The sequence below is a fragment of the Platalea leucorodia genome, assembly GCF_965183815.1.
Source record: "Platalea leucorodia genome assembly, chromosome: 3".
Taxonomy (NCBI): Eukaryota; Metazoa; Chordata; class Aves; order Pelecaniformes; family Threskiornithidae; genus Platalea; species Platalea leucorodia.
In genome coordinates this window covers 62,917,264-62,931,408 of record NC_138825.1, presented here as the reverse complement: position 1 = coordinate 62,931,408, position 14,145 = coordinate 62,917,264, and positions in this window count along the sequence as shown.

Sequence of the window (14,145 nt, the reverse complement as noted above, 5' to 3'; positions counted from 1 at the left end):
CACGCAATGGCTTTTGGAAGCGAGTGTAATGTTTAAACACATCCCGTCTGATCCAGTGTCACTAATTACATCTTACTGAGCATCAACAATTGACAGCTGTTTGTTCCTAAATCCTTTTTAGAGCTTTCTTTTCTTAAAATTTCCTACTAGCACAGTACTAGGTCTCAAACAGTGCAGGTCCAGCATAAATAATACATAAACTGGATGCAAGCTGCGTTTGCCCTCCAGTCCTCAAGACTGCCTGTGAGCAAGGTTAGAGGACAGGATGGTAAAGATGAGAATGTTTTCCTACTCTCCAGCTGATGTTGCTCATAGGAATGAAGCTGCGGCACTTCCATTTTTTTTCCTACTTCCATTTTATGTAACTTGCACAGTTTTGTAGGTGCCCTTCATCTTGCCATCTTTTTCTGCTCATTATAGCCTGGCAATCTCATGGAAGCAAGAACACTGTCTCTCCAACTTCTTTCTCCTTGCAGAACAAAGCACTCGTCCACGGTGGCTTTGCACCTCACAAAGATGGCAAAATGATGTACAATTATTACTAGATCAGAAAAGGTGTTTTATGCTCAGTTTGCACAACAGCAGGTGATTACACCAAGTGCAAACTGCTGTACAATTAGGCCCAGTATTTCTAAATATATGCAGAGCTAGAAAGGGTAAGTTTTACTGGAAGTTTTCCAGCAGAAAATATTTGATCTTGCAGCTTGTACTTTGATGTTTGTTGAATATGTCTCAATCAGAGCTGTAGGATTGGGCTCAGCATATTCAAAGCAGTTTGAATCTTTCAAGATCACGTCTTTTTTCCATTTCCAAACCCGATGGTTTCAAATCATCACATTCCACCGTAGCTGAAGTGATTTATATGTCTTAGCAGTGCTGCAAACTGCAGTCTTCTAACCTGGAACTCTCCCTGCAAGGTATTAATGCTCCCCAATGATTTCAAATCACTTCTCACACTGTAAAAAGGACTATGTGATTAACACCCTTAAAGACTCCTTATGTTTGGCAAAGATTTGCATTTAAATCCTAGGCATGTAGAAAGCCAGGCTGATATAAACCACAAGATGTATTATTTTGTACATTCAAATGTGAAAGGTATTTCCCAAGCTTTTTGCTCTATCATTCGGCTAAACGTGTCAGAGTCTATAAAATTACTCTCTGCCTCTTAACTTCAGCAAGTTCTAGTAAGAAAGCCAAGAAAACTGGTGGGATTTTTTTGGCATGAAATGCAAACTCTGCAACTATTATATTATGCTTACCTAAACTATACACTGTCTCTGTTTCTCACTACCCTTGCTTCTCTCCTTTTTCTTCTCCACGGGCAGTACAGAATCGCCTGTTCAGCACAGGGTATTGTTTATATAGACAAGGGGGTGGGTCAGGCACCATACAAAGCAGATCCAAAGCTGCATTCAAGGATTAGAGTAAATCCGCTGGATTTCTTCCTCCTCCTCCCTTTCTACGACCTGGTAAAATGAGGGGGCATAGAGTAAGAGTATGTGAGGCTGGATCAGTGGGTGTTGGGGTGTTGGCTGGAAGCAGATGGACCTTCCAGATTTGTTGCCAATGGATACAAAGGTATTTGCACAGGTGGTGTAAGAATTTCCAGTGTGGAAATTCTCCTATTTTCCTTTTTTTTTTTTTTTTAATGCAGAACAGAATGTCCTTTTACCGTCCAGAAAGAAAAGGGCAGAGCTTATTGCCTTCCCTAACCAGCTGCAAGCACAAAATCTGTCCCCTCCATCCTTGCGCATATAAACACCACCTTCATTCACGCTGGGTCTGTCTGGAGATGGACTCCTCCAGCCAGGTTCAAATCCTTGTCTCTTCCTCGTGTTCCTTTTGCTCTACCGCACTTTTGTTTTCCCATCCAGCTGGAGTCCCTGCTGGTATATGTAACCTCAGAACTATTGTGAGCTCCAATTGCTGCTGCTGGGCCAGTGACTTCAGCCTCTGAACCCTTCTTTCCTTTTCTGCCAGTGTCCTAATGCAATGCCCTCCTTGAGACTAGTCTCTTGAATTTGGATCAGCAGAGTTTTGCCACTGAGCTAGTAATGTCCGCAGAGACCTACACCTTGATATTAGCACTCCTGAATGTAAGTGCCCAAATCTGTGTGTTTGCCTTATCCCATCGAACTGGGGCTAAATTCTGCTGGCAGCACATCGCTGCCACATCACTACAGTCAATCCCATTCAAGAGTATAATGGAAGGGCAATATCAGCTACGTACAATACTTGCAGTGCAAAGAGCAAAGCTTTTTTGATAAAAGGATCCCTTCCTGAGTATGTGGCTAGGGGATTTCAGCACCGACCCGGAGAGCAAACAAGCTGAACCACTTAGTTCTTTTGTAGCACAGAGAATTACTGATGTGTTAGTAGGGTAAATCAACTGTCAGCTCCCCCAGAGAACTAGGTTTGGCCAAGCATCTTGTTTTATCTGCTAAGTTTGATGTTGGAGGTTTAAAATTTATTTATTTATTTATTATATTTTCTTTCTTTGTTCTGTTGTGAAAGGAAAGGGCTGCAAGTTGAACAATACCTGCGTGCTTATTTCAAGACAGGCAGTCTCATGGGCCTACAAGCTGTGACTCTATAGGATGAACTGAGTTATAACAACAGGAGCAAGAAGTTTGTACTTGTCTGCCTTTGAAAAGGACAGAGTCAGCTATGGGACCTGTGAAGCATCTACCTGTGATGCCTCTGAGTTTAGGAAAGTCCAGGCTATTGGTTTTATATTTTAATGAGAAGCTTTTAATCTGCTCCTGTGTTTGCATGCACACATATGAAATGTTGAAAATTAAATGTAAATGAAACATTAGCTAGTCTTCAAACCTTGTCACTGTTATTTTTTGTGCCTGCTGTTTTGCTACTATAGAAGCAACCAGAAGCCCTTAGAACTACTGCATGGGGCTCCTCAAGGCCTCAACTCCTCTCAACAAACAAAGAACAAGTTACGAGAAGGCAAAAGTTAGGAAGTGCAACATGCTCCTGGCAAAGAGCAGGGTCCTGCTGCCCATGATGGTCCATGGGACATCAGGACAGGTTGGCTGCTGCCTTCCCCTGCTCCAGAGGAGCCAGCTCGAGTCTGACTCTGTGGGAAATCAGTTTTGTTGCCTGAGAGAAGCGAGGTGAAAGCAAACTGGAGAGTTTGGATACCTGTTTCCCAGTCCTGGCACCGGCCCCAGCTCTTTCTGTGATATCTTGATGACTCGTTTTTCCTGTATGTAAGATGACGGTAGTAGTATTCACTTACTTGGCAAGGTGAAATGATGATTAATTGGTCTTTTTTTTTGCTGTCTGATGTATAGAGCACGATTAGTTGCAATGCATGCACACATCCCCCTGGGCAGGCCGTCTTCGGGCTGCTCTCGGTGGCATGGGCATGAACCCCAGCAGAGGCAGCTGCTTTCAACCCTTCCTGAACCAGGGAGGGAGGTGCCTGGATTTTCCCTTCCTCGGTCCTGCACAAAGGTGGTTGTTTGTCTTTCGCCTGAAGGCTTAGTGCAGATGTGGGTGTTTTGAAATCACCTTGTTAACTGTTCCCCAGATTCTGTGCATCATGATGAAGATCCAGTGGACGTGAGCTGGCAGGTGTAGGTGGCAAATTGCATTGCAGGTTGCCCAGAATATCATGCTTGTCCTTCAGTGAGGGCAATGGCTCCCATGAAGACAAATTTCAATCTAATTGTAACAATATTCTTTGAACATAATGAAACCTAATACAAAAAGATTGTGATGACAACAATATAAATCAGCACAGCAGTTAATGAGAAAACTCTACAGGCCATTCATGCGTACACTCCCATTAACTGGTCTTCATTCTGTAACTTCATTTTTTTCCCTGTTTCACTGCAGAGGATTTACAGGTCTGGATGTTAAATCTATTTGACTTTTGTAACAGAGTAGTGAACAACACTGCAATCTAAATCTAAACTCAATACCTGACAGAATTACTCTTGCTCATTAGAGATGAGGGAACTTAGAAAAAAAGCTCTGGTCTTCCAAGAAACTTCAGCTATTCTCCATGTTTCCAAAGACGGAACATCACCTTCACTCTCTCTGCTCTTTTGATCTTGTGCCTGGGGCTATTCTCCATAAAATCTCTATAGATTCGCTAGAATTGCTAGAGCTCATGGCATCCCTACAGGATCCAATGCCAGCTTCTCTTTTCTGTAGTGTAGAAGCCTACACTACAGAAAAGAAGGAAGGAGCTTTAATGATCTACTCCAGAGCCCACAGCCTCACTTGGAGAAATCAAGGAATGACGGCAAATTAGATAATGAAAAAGACCTCTCAATTTTTTTTCTAGTTCCTCCTTCCTGACTGGTAGCAGACTTTTTGCTGCTGGAAATTACTTATCTACTACAATTTCATTATTATCAATCTTTTACACTGAGTTCATGCACGTTTCCTGGTGTAAGAGCCTGTGATACACGCTCCACTTTTCCTTTGAGAGTTGAAAAAAAGACTTCTACTTCTTACAGCAAGGGAGACCTTTCAGCCTGTGACAGGAACGGCGAGGAGGCTGAGTCTGGCAGTGACGGCTGTGCCAAGCGGAGATGCCGTTGGCATCTGTGTACTACCTTTGTGTTAAGTTATTTATTACCTTTACCCATCCCCATCCTGCCCACATCATCCCAACTATTTCTTGTGGCAGAAGTGTACTGAACTTGATCGAGTCTGCTCCTGAAAATCACCAGTTATCTTAGATGTTCAAAGCAGCAGCCAGGCCCAGAGTAACAAATGCCCTCACATTACGTTTTTTTTTTCTATGGTGAAGAAAGTACACTGGCGGTTCTCTTATCTTCTCCTTTTTGAGCTTTCAGATTGCCCTGAGAGCTTTTTTCAACTTTTCTCTGAAATTATCCGAGGCGGACTGTGTTAATTTGGTGCTGTGCCCAGCAGCAGGGGCTTTGAGAGAGACCTCAAGGTGCAACACTCGCTGCCTGGACAGTGCCTCTGGGCGCAGCCCCGGAGGACCTGCGCACCCGAGGGGGGAGGAGGTAAAGCCAAGCATAAGTTACGGCGTGAATAAGCGCGGGGAAGATGGTGCTGGGAAAATCTCCTGGGATCCTGCTGAGCTGCGTGCTGGCGGCTGGCCACGCCGGACCCCCTTCTGAGAAGCTGTCTCCAGCTTGCTGGTTTCTACCTTGTTTAAAGAAACAAGATTTTGTACATTATGTGTAAACAAGTGGAGCTGTGTCAAAGACACCCACCTCTCTTATCATTAATTTCTCTTCCTCACAGAAAATGACTACAGAACCTTGAATTTTGGCTAAGTGTTCGGGTTAAAACACAAAAAGAAGAGGAAGAGTAATTTAAATACACAAGCTGTGTCTGGTTCTCTTCAGGCATCCTGCAAGACTAATTTTCTTTTCGTCCTTACCCCCCACCCAAGGCACCCATTGTCTACAATGCAGGATTCACTCAGGAATGTAATTTGTGTTGGAAGCCATCCTTCCTTGGTATTTCTGATTATTTTTTTTTTCCCCTTGGAACTTCCCATTTGCAAGAAATATTAATAATTTCTGAGTTTGGTATGATTTGGGCCAAAACTGAATTAAAAAAAAAAGGATAATTGTCCGTGAACTTGGAATACAGCCTTTTCAGGCAGCTTTATCTAACTAGAACACTCCTGAATTAGTATATGCATTTTTGTATAATTTCAGGAAAGCATTCTGAGGCTCTTAGAAGATGCTTTGTAAATGCATACTGCTGGTGATTTTTCAGTGTAAGGCTTGACTTCATCCATGGATTTCAAGGCTTTCTACAAAGGACAGCCGTATCATGGTCCTTGTTCTAATGAATGGGAAATTTTAAACTAAACATTCTGCCGTAAACATGTGGAATGGCTGGGAAAAGAATGCAGGTCTCCTGGAAGGAAAGTCAATATTCACAAAAAATAGCCAGCAGTCCCCATCTCTGTATCTCAGCATGAACTACTGGTTTAATTGGCTATGTACACAATTTTGAGTCACTAATACAGGGTCTATTGGAATTGCAGCTATTTTTGAGTGACCTCTCTCAAAGTTTCATTTATTCGGGGGTTTTATTACTGTATTTACAGCATCCCATTTGTCTTGTTTTGTTGGCCTGTAGAAGAACAGAATGTACTATTCTGCAGACACCTGAGTCTACACAAAGAATGACAGACTATCGGCAGATAAAACTGGAAAAGTATGAAATACCTAAGCTACCTTTGGCATCTACTGACTCAAGTTAGATTAGTAGAGAGAGAAAGGTCAAAGTACTGGCAAATTCCTCCTTTCAGCTGGAGAGAAGCGAGCAGAAATCTTCAAGGCAGAAGTTCTTTGGTGGGAAATTTTGACTGATAATATAATAGAGTGAGCTGGGAGAAGAAGGGAAGGAAAATCTCCATTGATGTAAGTTAAATGTAACTGCCATAGCTATAAGACAGTTGGTTTTGTCTCTAATATTAGTCAAAAAGGTTTGGAAGTAAAACAATTAGTTGAAAAATTAATTCAAAAACAATTAGTTGGAAGAGATCTGTGAATTACATCATCGAGGCTAAGAAAAGATTTTCCGCGTTTAATTTCTCATTTTTTTGCATTGTTTTCATACAGCTGCCAATTATATCTCCCCCTTTGTTACAAAACATCTTGTTCAAAGCAATTTTTAAAAACCTCGCAGATAATGTTTTGGTGAACAGTAGAGCTTGAAACCAGAACCAGAAATTCCCTGAAAACCCAGACAGTCTTACTTGCTTTTTAAATGGGAAGCTATGGATTTCATGCTCGTGAAAGCAAATGACTGGGACCTGGATCCTCAATCTGGGCTTCAGAGGCCTCGTGACATTTAGTAAGCAAATTTTCTTTTCTTTCCTGTGCCATCAGTTCATTATGAACTCCTCAACACCAGCACCCTCACCGCTCCTTTTCTTGTTTGGGGGTCGATGTGACAAAAAGCCAGAAGCAGCGTTGTCCTAGGACCCCTAAGCCGCTGGTGCAGATCGACTCCGGTGGTCACAAGCAGATCGAAGGAATCGGGCTCCGCTGGCTCCGGGGTCTTTGCAGGGCTGAGATGTACTGTGCACTCTTCTTTGGCATCCACCTGCTTTTATCGGGTACTGGACTCGTGACAGCCATCGCTGGTGGCTTAAGTCATGATCTGACCCATATACTGGAACACAGAATTCAGTGGACGCTGATAGCAGGGCTGCAATTGACTACCTGGTGTTATCTAATCATACCAGTCCACATCTCCCGTGAGTCTGGGGAAAAAAACCCAAAAGCTCACACAGACCTATAAGCTATTCTAGAATATATGCCTTTCTATAAAATATACTTACCCCTTGCTATACTTACCCACACTTTCAGAATAATCAGTCTGGATTAGCTCTTAAAATAAAATTAAACTCACAGCAGCAGCAGCAGCAGCCGTAACAGGGTTGTCAGCAGCAGGGCCCAGACTCGGTGCATGCTGAGGGGAACAGCTGGTGCCGAGAAATGAACAGCCAGCCATTGTCCTCGCACCTGGCCGGTACCGGCTCCCGCAGCCGGAGACGATAAACAGGGCGACCACGGAGACGACTGGTGTATTTTTCTGGAGAGGCATAAATTAAATGATAATTGTGGCAGAAGTGTATGGTGTGTAAGAATTATGTATAAAGGAGATGTGACGAACATGATCTTCCCCTCCCCGCCATCAACGAAAGCTTTTTAGCTCTCTTGTCTCAGGGACAGAAAGACGTTGCGGGGGGGTCCTTTCGTAAAATGGAAAAATGGGGAATAGCCAGATCAGGGAATGCAAATGAGCCTCCCGGCACACTGGACGAGACTCTAATCCTCATTATTCTTTGCGGACGCAGTGGTGATTTTGATTGTTGCTTTTGTTAGCTAAATGCAACTGAGACATGACTTGTTCACGAGGCCCATCTGTTTGTAAGAGTAAGGATGGGGGGAGAACAGCAAGCGCTGAACTCAGCCTGCCCTGCTGCTTACAGTGAAGGGCATACGCAATTATTACAAACATCGGTGATGTCTTCAGACATGGAATATGGAATAACTGACCATTACTACCATGCAGGGTTTTACCTTGTGGCTGGGAAGGGACAGGCAAGCCTGCTGCAGTGGCTGCGCTCAGGAGGCTGGAGAAACCCTGTGCCTGTGCTGCGGCTGCAGCTGCCCTGGTCCCAGTATCGGGAAACAAGGTCTGGCGTGACGGAAACGGGTTTCAGCACAAGCTGAACATCACACTCATGCCTTGCTGGCATCAGGGCCTTCACCTTGGATCGTTAGTGCTCAAACTCACTTTGAGCACAAGGAATTGCACACATCACCACTCTCCTTTATTTCGTTTACAGCTCTGCAGTGCTTTGCTGTTTCCCTACCACAGATGTCTAAAACAATCTTCCCGTTCAAATGAGTAATGGCAATTAGTAATAGCAGAAGCCATCTCCTGAGACCTTATTATAAATCCCCAAACCCAGGCGTTTACACATAGTTAGCGATAGCAAGAGACTGGTCCCCTGCCTGTCGCTCCCCTCAACGCCGGAGACAGATACCGGGGATGGCAAACACTTAATCACTGGATGTTTGGAAACTCAATCCAGTTTTCCAAAAGTAAACACCACAAAAGCAATATGAAGACTTCTTCATCCCTTCTCCTTCAACAACTGTTGCTGTACCACCTTCCTACAGACGCCGAGAAAACTTGCCCGTGCGTCGCATGGGGCCTTCGCAAAAAATAGCATCCATTATTCAAAGAATGAGTAACAGCTCACAGATTACATGTTGTGTTTCCTTTTTTTGTTAAGAAACGCCTGGAAGAAATGCTAACAACTTCTTTGCAGTAAACACTTATGGAGAACTGGAAAAATTTCCAGGTTGTGGATAATTTTGTGTTTTGCAGCTTCCCACAAAACGGATATTTTTCACAGATGTATGATATTCTCTTGGAAAATCTGTGCACTGCCTGTCATCTTAGCAATAACTATGTGAAATTGATATAATTTCCTTTAACTTCATCACCTACCCACTTCTGAACAGCAGCAGTGAAGGTAACAAATGCCACCAATTTTCCCTCAGTAGCTGCAAAAGCTTCGAATGTGCTGCTCTGGAACCGAAGCTCCCAGGACTTGAAAAATACTTGGGGCTTCGCAAGAGTCTGCGTTCAGCCAGTTGCCACAAATCATTTCTGAGCCGAGAAGCTCACATTTTCTGATTAAACCACTTTTCCCTGGCAAACTTCACTGACCAACTGCGACGAGAACAGCCTGCTTGCCATTATTCCACATTAAGGGCAGAGACAGATGCTTCGGCAAACCTAGCTTTTATTGTCTTAAAAATTGGAAGGACTCATATAACACTACTTCAGAAAAATCATAAGTGTAGGACCAAAATTACTTAAAGAGAGTGGGCTGAAGAACCAATGTCTCTTCATCTCTTGCTTTCTGAGTTTCAGCCAGAGCCACTGAGGGGAGGGGAGCTGCAGCACAGATGCTCCCGGGCACTCAGCTAGGGGCTTTAAGAACAGGGGATGGGAGGCGAAAGACCACTGCGGCACGAGTGGAAACCACAGATGGGGACCGCAGAGGGAGAGGATGAGGGACTCATCTCTCTTCTAAGAGAGTATTTTGGAAAGATAACTAACTGGAGCCCAGAGGTGAGTTTCTAGTCATCTTAAGTAGCTGGATGAGCAGCAACCTGTTATCTGGAGAGGTGACAGTAACAACTAGCAATAAAATAGACTGGTCAAAGTAGTCTATTTTGCATCCCACAAAGGGCGTTTTATTTTTATTTCTTGGTTATGGGTTTTCTATTTGATCAGCTTGAAATCAGACTTGAACGAACATTTTTAAGTTGTGCAGGAGAGCTGCAGAGGTCTGAGTTTGATTTTTCACTGTTTTAATCTAATTCTTTCTTTTTCACCCTATGCTTCCATAGAAGTACCTAAATAGAACGTTTATAATACAGGATATTTGTATTAAATACGTCAGACAAGAAGATCCCAAAATCATTCACAACCTCTTCCCGTTAGCTCTCTCTCATGCTTTTTGACAGCCATGGAATGGAATATGGCGCTCGCTCTCTCTGTCACCAATTTAAGTAAAATGGCACTATTTTATCTACTCCCATTTCTTGTCAATTGAGTCTCTTCTCAGAGTATGACCCTGATTTCAGGTGCCTAGTCTGTAACCATTGAGAAAGTCTTGTTTGTTCCTATACCATCATACTGATGAGGTGCAGTCATTTATTTCTGTTATTGATGTTTTCAAGCTCATTTTTTAACCTCAAAGGAGATTACATCAAGAATGAAATACTGGCCAATACCTGTAAACCCAAAATATATTGCTCATGGGAATTTTTCTTCTCTGTAGAAGAGTCTTGGTACATTTTCTCAAAGTCTTTTGATCCTTTCTGTATGCATCTCTTTTGAAGTATACAAATGTGATGCTGTTTATGCTACTACAGCTGGGCGTTAAGGTGCCTTCTATGTTCTAAATCACAATTCAGTGAGATGATTGAACAATTTGTGAATGTCTGCAAGTCCAGTAAGCTAAGGTCAACTTTCTGGGACTGTTGCTAGCCCTTTGTATAGGGAAAGAAATAAAATATCAAAAATTACAAACAAATAACAATAAAAGGCTGTGAAAGGTGGCTTGTTTTGCTAACATCTTCCTTGTTTATTTATTAAAGGAGGAGATCATAGCTGTTCTGATAAAGGAACTCCTGAGAAAGTATGATAAACGGAAAAGATCCAAGTGTGAACAGAATTCCGGTGAAGTTTTTCAAAATTTGTGTGAATAATGTAACTACGTACCTGGCTTTTAAAATAGCTCACTGCAGGTTGAAATGGTCACAACTACTCTGTGCACTATATATAGAAAGAAAGAGAGATGCTTATTTTTGAGTTATGAAAAACAAGGCTTCTGCAAAGGATTGGACTGCGGAAAGAGAATCTGCAGTACTGGTTGGTGCGGACTAATTGCGCTCATCAGAAAGCTGCTGCATCTCCAGGACAAGCCCTGGCTGATGGTGCGCAGTAAGGACCTGCAGACCCAAGCAGAGCCACCTCGCTTCCGTGGGACGGGGAATGGGAGGGCCCTGGTGGAGAGGCTGGTGGAGTCCCCTCAGCCTCGCGCGGAGGGATCCTCGTGACCCCACAAAAAACCATGGGGCTAAGCAGGAAAGTGCATGTGCCAGGGGACTGTGGCAGCCTAGTTCCCCTGCCAGACCAGGCAAGGGAAATCAGGCAGCATACATCATAGCATCAAGATAGCTGAGATGAGTTTCCCTGTCCAAAACTAGTACGTACTTTGAGCCTTCTCCAACCCGACATGCCTGCTCCTACTCACTGCTCTGCCAAAAACTTGTCCTCGGCTCACGGCTCATGGCTGGCTCAGAGCCAAGGGAATCCCTGAATCGCCTAGATGAAGGCCACTATCTGTGCTACTCCCTTTCTGATGACATAGGGGTTTTTTGGTGCTGACCGCAGACATACCCTTAATTTGTCTTAATTTGCCCAGTCGGTCTTTACCAAGTCAGCCTAGAGACATCATACCACTTCAGAGAGGAAATTTCACCTTGCTGTGGTTACCTAGGTCCCCCCTTCAGTCCTCCTGCTGCTACTCACAACCCTTCTGCTCTTCGTTAACCAACATAGGTCTTTGGTTCAGTAAGTTTTGCCACAGAGGTACAAATCTGTCCTCAGCAACGTTAACAAGAGGCCTTTCATTTGGATATGCATTTAGTAGTGGTGCTTTGTACCCACAGAGGGCTTGTCACTACTTCATTAAGTAGATCTGAACAAGAAAAGCCCAAGAGGCAGACACCTCCTCTGTGCGAGCCAGCAGGTACCTGCCACACTGGCGGAAGAGCTTTTTCACCCCCAGAACATTACGGCAGATTCCACGACTACTGAAACCACCATGAATTACTTGATCTGCATGTATTTCTACGATTTCACCCCGAGAAGTTCTCACCTACGCATGGCACAACCCTCGCAGAGCGTAAAGGCTGACTGGACATCACTGAGATTTGCATCACCTTGCAAACCAGGAGGCTTAAATTTTTCAAACCAGGAGGCTTAAATTTTGCAAACCTGCCGTTCGAGATGTTACGCCCTTGTACCCAGCCCTTGTACCATTGAAGCAGTTACTCCTCCAGCACATCTGATGCATGGTAAGTAGCTGCTTTCTTGGCTCAAACTGGACCATTTAGTCCGACACTCCACACCTACTCCGGACATGAGAATCAGGCCCCTATTTCACATCCATGGGGTTTTTACTGTTTTATAGGAACATGAAGACTTGAAAAGATTTCCTTGGAGGTCTGACCCTCTGTTACTGCAGGCAAGCACGTTTATGAGGCTGTGAGCACGGTAGTGGAAGGGATCAAATTTTTTTTGGTCTTGGAAACCTAAAGAACTGGGGTGAAATCTGTTCTTGCCAAAACAAATGGAAATTCTGCAACTGAGATGGCTGGGATCAGGATTTGCCCAAACTCGTGGCCTCAGAAATTGGCCATACTTTCTCCATTCCTCTGGTTTCTAGAAAGAAATGCAATTTAGAAGCTTCAAAGCTGTGAACTAAGGTAAGCAGGACATTTAGCTATGGGAATGCAAGATATTGAAGAGCACAGCATTTCAGAAGGTTGCCACCAACACAAGGAACTTCTATAAAATCTCTCTAAAATGTTGATGTCTGCAGGCAAAGAAACTAGGCCACGTGACTCAAAACTTCTTGTCCTAGCTGCTTCAAAGAGTATTTGAAAATAGAGAGGCTAATTTTCTTGGAAAACTAAGGCCCTGGCTACAGGTACAAGATGACGCAGGATGTATGCCCGGTTTCCAACAGAAGAAATTTGGGAACTGTTCCAGGCAAACAGTTTGGCCAGTCACTGTAGATAAATTGTAACTTACGACCTGTGGCACCCTCCCATCAGACTGACCGCACTTAGTACAGGTTTTGTCCTCCCCACTTTGACTTGACCTCTAGAGCCCAGAGGGCTCATGCAAGTTCTTGTCCTCCCAGCCTGGATCAGTCACAGACCACTGACCCTAACTGCTCTACGACGGTGCATTCCTGCGCACCCCTGTACTTCTTCCGTAAGGAAATCATGGAAACCTAATCTGCAGGATCTGGGTCAGAAAGGAAAAACAGTTAATTTATGTGCAAGAATAAGCTTGCCACGCTCAGAATAACTGCTCAGCCTGGGAGCTGGCGTGCCGTTCTTAGGATAGGTTGTATTTTTTATTCTCAAGTTGGATAAGCTGGGAGGTACCAACGTGAGCACACCAGCGGGCGACCCCAAGGAGCCAGGAGCTGCTGCCTGTCGGTGAGGCAAAGGCATGTCGCAAGCGCTGCTGTTTTGCAGCTGACTGGCAGCACCTCACCTCCCTGGGTGCCGGGATCCCGTGAGTATTTGTTGCCAGTTTTCTGCCGTGCCTCCCACCGACCTCGGACTCCTGCAGAGGCTGAGGCTGCGGCCCCTCCACGATGCCTCTGTTGAGGCACGGGGGCTTCCAGCTGTGCCCCAGCCGTGCGCAGCACTTCTGACAGTCTTCATCCAAGTGGTACCCTAAAGGTTCACCCTCGCTGTCCGTCACCCACGGAGCTGCCCCTACCAGTAACTACACGGGATGAAAAACCCCAGGTCAGGGCTGCAGTGTTGTAAGGTTTTTTTGCTCCTCAGCCCGCCCCCCGAACACGAGACTGAATTATTTTGATTCCTTCCCCTCTCCCCCCGCTTTATTCCTGCACCGTCAGGGGACATTTTCCAGCTGTTCCCCGCTGCTTGGGCATTCACACCGCCCGGGACGCCGAGGCGGGAGCCCCGCCCTGACCGCACGGCCCGGGGCCGGGGCTCCGGCGAGAAGCGCGCACCGAGACCCCCGCCAGCCGCCGGGCCCGGGCTGCCGCCCCCCGCCGCCCCCGCCCTGCCCCGGGGCGCGGCACGGCCCGCGGCGGCAGCTTCCCGCCCGCCCCGCCCCGGCTGCGGGGGGGCCGGCTCCGGCTCCCGCTCCGGCGGCGGGGCGCGCATTGCCCGCTCCGGTGCGGTGCTGCCGCCCCCCCGCCCCGTGCCGGCGGGAGCGGGGCTTTCCCTCTCCCGATAAGCCCCTCCCGCTCCCCCCGCCTGGCTCAGCCCCAGCCCCCCCCACCGCGCTCCGCTTCCCGCTGCCGCC